We start from the raw sequence: 6,000 nt of genomic DNA, 5'->3' as shown, positions 1-6,000 counted from the left end.
ACTTTTTCTCTTTCCTCTCCCACATCAGGTTTTCTTTTCACGTAAATCTCATCCCATAATCTCTGTTATCTTAACCAACTTACACCTGTTTACCTGCTCTTCCTCTTTGTTCACCTCTCTCAACTACATGCAATATCTTTTGTCATGATGGGTCAATAAGACAGCAAAGTGGAAACCTCTAGTTAGATACATTAGAGGATATTAGGGATGGGGGAAGAGAGGGAGAGAGGAAGAGAGCGAGAGAGAAGGAGACAAGGAAAGAGGAGGCGAGAGATATATGAACTGGAGACATGGAATACGTTGTTTTGAGATGAAAGGAACTCTTGTCAGTAGAAATGTTAAAGTCTGGTGCTACCTGTCAGAACAGTTATGTGTGGAATTTCAGCATGGAATGGGAAGTTAAAATGGTTTGCAAAAGTCTCTTCACTATCTCATAATTATAACAATTTGTGACAAAGAATGGTTGAAATCTCAATCTCAATGCCATTCTTACATTGCTATAAAGAAATATCTGAAGTTGGGTAATTTATAAAGAAAAGAGATTTAATTACCTCATGGTTCTGCAGGATGTACAGGAAGCATGGTGCCAGGCATCTTATTGGCTTCTGATGAGGCCTCAGGAAGCTTACAATCATGTTGGAAGGCAAAGGGAGAGCCAGCATATCACACAGAGAGAACAGAAGCAAAAGAGAGAGCAGGAAGGTGCCACAAACTTTTAAACAACCAGGTCTTGTGAGAACTCACTATCCTGAGGATAGCACCAAGCCATGAGGGATACACCCCCATGACACAAACACCTCCCACCAGGCCCCACCTTCAATATTGGAGATTGCATTCCAACATGATACTTGGGTGGGACAAATATCCAAACCATATCATTTCACTTCTTGCCCCCCAAATCTTATCTCCTTGCATTGCCAAATTTGCTCATGCTCTCCCAGTAGCCCTCTAGAGTCTTAACTCATTCCAGTATTAACTCAAAAGTCCCAAGTCCAAGTTCAATGTCTCATCTGGAGATAAGTTACTTCTACCTATGAACCTATGAAATCAAACCCACTTTATTTACTTCCCAGATGCAATGGAGTACACACTGGGTAAACATTCCCATTCCAAAAGAGAGAAATGGGCCAAAAGAAAGGAGCAACAGGCCCCTAGCAAGTCTGAAATCCCAGGAGGGCAATCATTAAACCTTTTTTAATTTTAATTTTAATTTTTTTTTTGAGACAGGGTCTTGTTCTGTCACTTGGGCTGTAGTGTAGTGGGTTTTCATGGCTCACTGCAGCCTTGACCTCCTGAAGTCAAGTGATCCTCTTACCTCAGCCTCCCTAGGAGCTGGGACTACAGACATATGTCACATCACCTGGCTAATTTTTGCATTTTTTTTGTACAGATGGGGTTTCACTATGTTGCCCAGACTGGTCTCTAACTCCTCCTCTTTGTTCACCTCTCTCAACTACATGCAATCTGCCTGCTTTGGCCTCCCAAAGTGCTAGAATTACAGCCATGAGCCACCATACCTAGCTCAGTCATTAAACCTTAAATGTCCAAAATAAACTGCTTTAACTTCAAGTACCACATCCTGGGCACACTGGTACAAGGGGTAGGCTTCCAAGGCCTTGGGCAGCTCTGCCCCTTTGGCTTTTTCACGCTGATATTGAAAACTGCTGTTGGATCTACCATTCTTGGGTCTGGAAGGTGATAACCCCCTTCCCCCAGCTGCACTTGGCAGTGCCCTGATGGGGAGTCTGTGTGGGACCTCCAATCCCATATTTCCCCTTGGTACTGCCCTAGAGTTCTCTGTGAGGTTTCCACCCTTGCAGCAGGTTTCTGCCTGGGCACCCAGCCTTTCTCATAAATACTCTAAAACTAGGCTGAGGCTGCCAATCCTTCTTCAATCTTGGATTCTGTGTACTCACATGCTTAAAACCACATGGAAGGCATGAAGACAAATGGCTTGTGCTCTCTGAAGCTGGTGCTACAACTATACCTGGGTCTCTTTGAACTGAGGCTCCAGCTGGAGCACATGTGAGGAGCAGTGTCCCCAGGCTGCACAGGACAGTAGGCCCTGGGCCTGGCCCCTGAAACCATTCTTTCTTCTTAGGCTTCTGGGCTTGTGATGGGAGGGGCTGCTTCTTAGATCTCTGAAATGCCTTCAGGACCTCTTTTTCATTGTCTTGGCTATTAGCATTTGACTCCCTTCTTGTTATGCAAGTATCTCTAGAAAGTGGTTGCTCATATCATTATCAGCATTTTGGTCACAACCATTTAACCAGTCTTTAAGAAGTGGTAAACTTTCCCACATCTTCCTGTCTTCTTCTGAGTTCTCCAAACTCTTCCAGTCTCTGCGTATTACCAAGTTCTAAAGTTGCTTCCATAATTTCAAGCACCTTTACAGCAATGCCCCCCTCCACAGCACCAATTTTCTGTGTTAGGCTGTCCTTGTGTTGCTACAACAAAATACAGAGGCTGGGTAATTTATAAAGAAAAGAGGTTTAATTGACTCACAGTTCTGCAGACTGTACAGGCAGCATGGTGCTGGCATCTGTTTGGATGCCTTCTGATGAGGCCTCAGGAAGCTTACAACCATGGTGGAAGGCAAAGGAGGTAGAGTGGCTTATCACATGGCAAGGGCAGGGGCAAAACTGAGAGCAGGGACATGCTACACTTTTAAAGAACCATATATTTGGGAGAATGCATTCACTATTACAAGGACAGCACCAAGACATGAAGGATCTGTGCCCATGACCCAGATACCTACCACTAGGCCCAATCTCCAACTTTGGGGCCTACATTTTAACATAAGATTTAGGTGGAACAAATATCCAAACCACATGACCAATTTCTCTGATGTTTGTAAAATCGTATGTATATTAAGAAGATGTTCTATATAGCCACGGGATGTTAGTCTCTTGTGTCTGCATGGGTTTCCTTGGCGTGTGTATTACTTTGCGTGATTGTGGATATCTTGTTTTTGTAGATGCCCCTGAAATTCCTGGGGGCTCAATTTATTCTTTTTTATTCCATTTTATTTTTTATTTCTCCCCTTTTCTATGTTTTCTATTAATTTGCATTGATTCTTTTTATTACTCTAATTCTCTAAAAAATGTTAAAATCCTTTTTCCTGCTTTCCTTATCTTTTAGCTGGTGTGTGTCTTTCCTATTACTGCTTGTTTCTTAAGTCTTGGATTACTTCTTACTGAGTATAATTTCTTTTACTCTTTTTTTCTCTGTCTGCCCAATACATTTCTTGCCAACATTGTTTCATTCTTCATGTTTCACTATTTGGAATTAGAGAATGCAACTCTTAAGGCTCTATTGTTCCATTCCCCAAAATATAATTCTTTCCAGGGTTAAACAAATTCAAGGAGACCAAGAGCTCTAAAATCAGACAACAAACAAAAAGTCACCTAGGTATTTTAAGCAGGAAGTGGTTTACTACAGGAAATAATTGTGCTTACAAAACCCTCATCAGGAAGTTTTAAAACACCCAGGAAACCACTGCTAAAGGTCACCGTGCTGTAATACCAAGGCTAGCAGTTTTTAGGACAAGTGCAAAGACCCTTGGGAAACCATGTCTTCCATGAATAAGTCTCTCTGGTAGAAGCGAGCCCAGATTCTTCCTGCTAGGGATTGTGGGAAATAAAGTTCTTAGCCCCACAAACTCAGTCATTCAGGGAGAACATAAAGGGAGGCAAGAATGATGAGGAATTAATAAGCAGTAATGCAGCTCAGTGGTCTACTCAGTGCAAAGGGATGGTCTTGGTTTACCTGCAGCAGAAAAACTGATCACACTGTAGGATTTCCCTAGTTCCTTTGACTGCTGCTCTTCATGGTGAGTTTTCAATTTGCTGGGTTGGGAGAGCTTAACATTGGCCACATATCAAGATTCTATTTTTAAATAAATTAATTCCAAGTGTAGAAATTTTTTCTCTCTGTGTCTTTCTAAAAGCACATTACAATTGCAATAGCTTTCAGTTCATTTCTCTAAAATTGTGTTTACTTAAGTTTACATATCTTTGTGTATGGGCACCAACATTTTAATTTCCTTACCAGGAAATCATTGCTCTTCAAAGATCCTCTTGGGCTAATGAATCCCTGATGTATTTATTTAAAAATATTCTTTGTAACCCAACCTCTGGGATGTTAAAAGTTAGCCTAATAGTTTTCTTCATTGCAATGGGTGGTTACTTTCCTTATATCTGTATAACCAGTTTATCTTGGTTAATTTCGAAGGTAAAAAGGAATAGTCTCTTATGCTAAGGATGCCATGGGATAAAACAACCAGAAACTTCTCAATTGCCATTTCCTTGATAAAATAATAGCAAATATAAAATTAAAAACTGGTTGCATTGAACTATTATTGTGTTTCCACATAAGCTTCACGTGTCATTCAAATGTCCACAAACCCACATTTTTCTTCTTTAAATATTTACTACTTTGTATCATTAAATTAACACATTTTCAAACATCATTGTTAAAGAAAAGGCAAATATTTGTAGTTTTTAAAGTATCCCCTTCAACTCATGACTATTAGAAATGTGTTTTTTCTTATATTTGTCTATAATACAAGGAGATGTAAATAGGCTGTACTAAAATTAATAAAAATATTGAGCAGAGTTCCACATAAGGAGGCTCTGCCATTCATTAGGGAGTGTCAATCATCTGCCACCACTCTGTGCAAGGGGAAAGAGCACGGACTGTGCAGGGAAGTGGCCCACATCACAACTCTTCATTGGTGAGACCCAGTCACATGACCATAACGAGTTGTAATGAATGTTGAGAAACACAGCTAATGCACAGACCTAGCTGAAAATTTTATTGCTTGTAAGAAGAGAATGGAATATGGTTTACCACTTATGACCCTATTAATAAGGAAGAAGAGAATGGGTGACAGTAGATTTCTTAGTCCATGTGTCTATTCCAGCCCATCCATTAATGGATAATCCTATGGTTAGAACATAGCATGCCATTTAGTATATTGCTATTGAGTCAAACTGTCTGGGTTTGAATCCAGGCTCTTCATTTATAAGCTTTGTTACCTTCAGCAAGTTACCTTTCTGAGCCTCAGTTTTTATTTTATTAACTGAAAAAAATGAGAATTTTAATAGTACTTACTTCACAGAGTTATTGGACTTTCATGTGAAGTAAAATACATTAAGCATTTCAAACAAGGCTTTACATATAGTACATAGTTAATACATATTCATTACTTAGGTTAGAGGAAAACTGGAAGGCCCTCACAAAGCAATAATAAGTCCTTGTTACTTTTTTTGTTTTCAAAATAAATGTTTTTTAAAAACTGAGTACTTTGGAATACTTTTAGATTTACAAAAGAGTTGAAAAATAGTATGGCCAAGTGCGATGGCTCACCCCTATAATCTCAACACTTTGGAAGGTCGGGGTCAAGATTGTGAGCTCTCTCTTCTGAGACTTAAGGGGAAAAATTATGATGAGGTAGACGCTGAATCTGGATTTCTGTCCAAACCACACTGGTTAGCTAAACTGAGCTGGACTTGATTCTGAGTCGAGAAATTGTGGAGAATTCAAGTATGAATGTCTCCATGGAAGTATGTTTAGAGACTGATAAGCTTGTGGAAATCCAGAAATGGAAGTTAGAGCACATGAGAAATTACTTTCTTATCTTTAATCAAATAACATTTGCTAAACCCTTAATTATATACTGATTTTTAAACTATATCCTGGGTTCTGTGCTAAATATTGCAGAAGTAGTTCAGATGTGATTGACACTGACTCTTTTGAAATTACTCATATTTCAGATTCTCAAATTGAGTTATACTTTCCTCAACTAGGAAGTATAAATAACTAATGGAAATCTTCTTGGATGTTTGCTGGGAGATTTGGATGACTTAATGCATAGTAGTTAGTAATCTCTCAATAAAAAAATTGTTTTTGAAAGATGAGGTTAAATTATTCTAGTAAGGGTCTATGGTTAAGCAAAAACTTATTTCTTTCAGGAATTGCAAGTAACAAAAGTGACTG

The sequence above is a fragment of the Rhinopithecus roxellana genome, chromosome 10 (genome assembly GCF_007565055.1).
Source record: "Rhinopithecus roxellana isolate Shanxi Qingling chromosome 10, ASM756505v1, whole genome shotgun sequence".
Taxonomy (NCBI): Eukaryota; Metazoa; Chordata; class Mammalia; order Primates; family Cercopithecidae; genus Rhinopithecus; species Rhinopithecus roxellana.
This window is presented reverse-complemented; position numbering follows the sequence as displayed.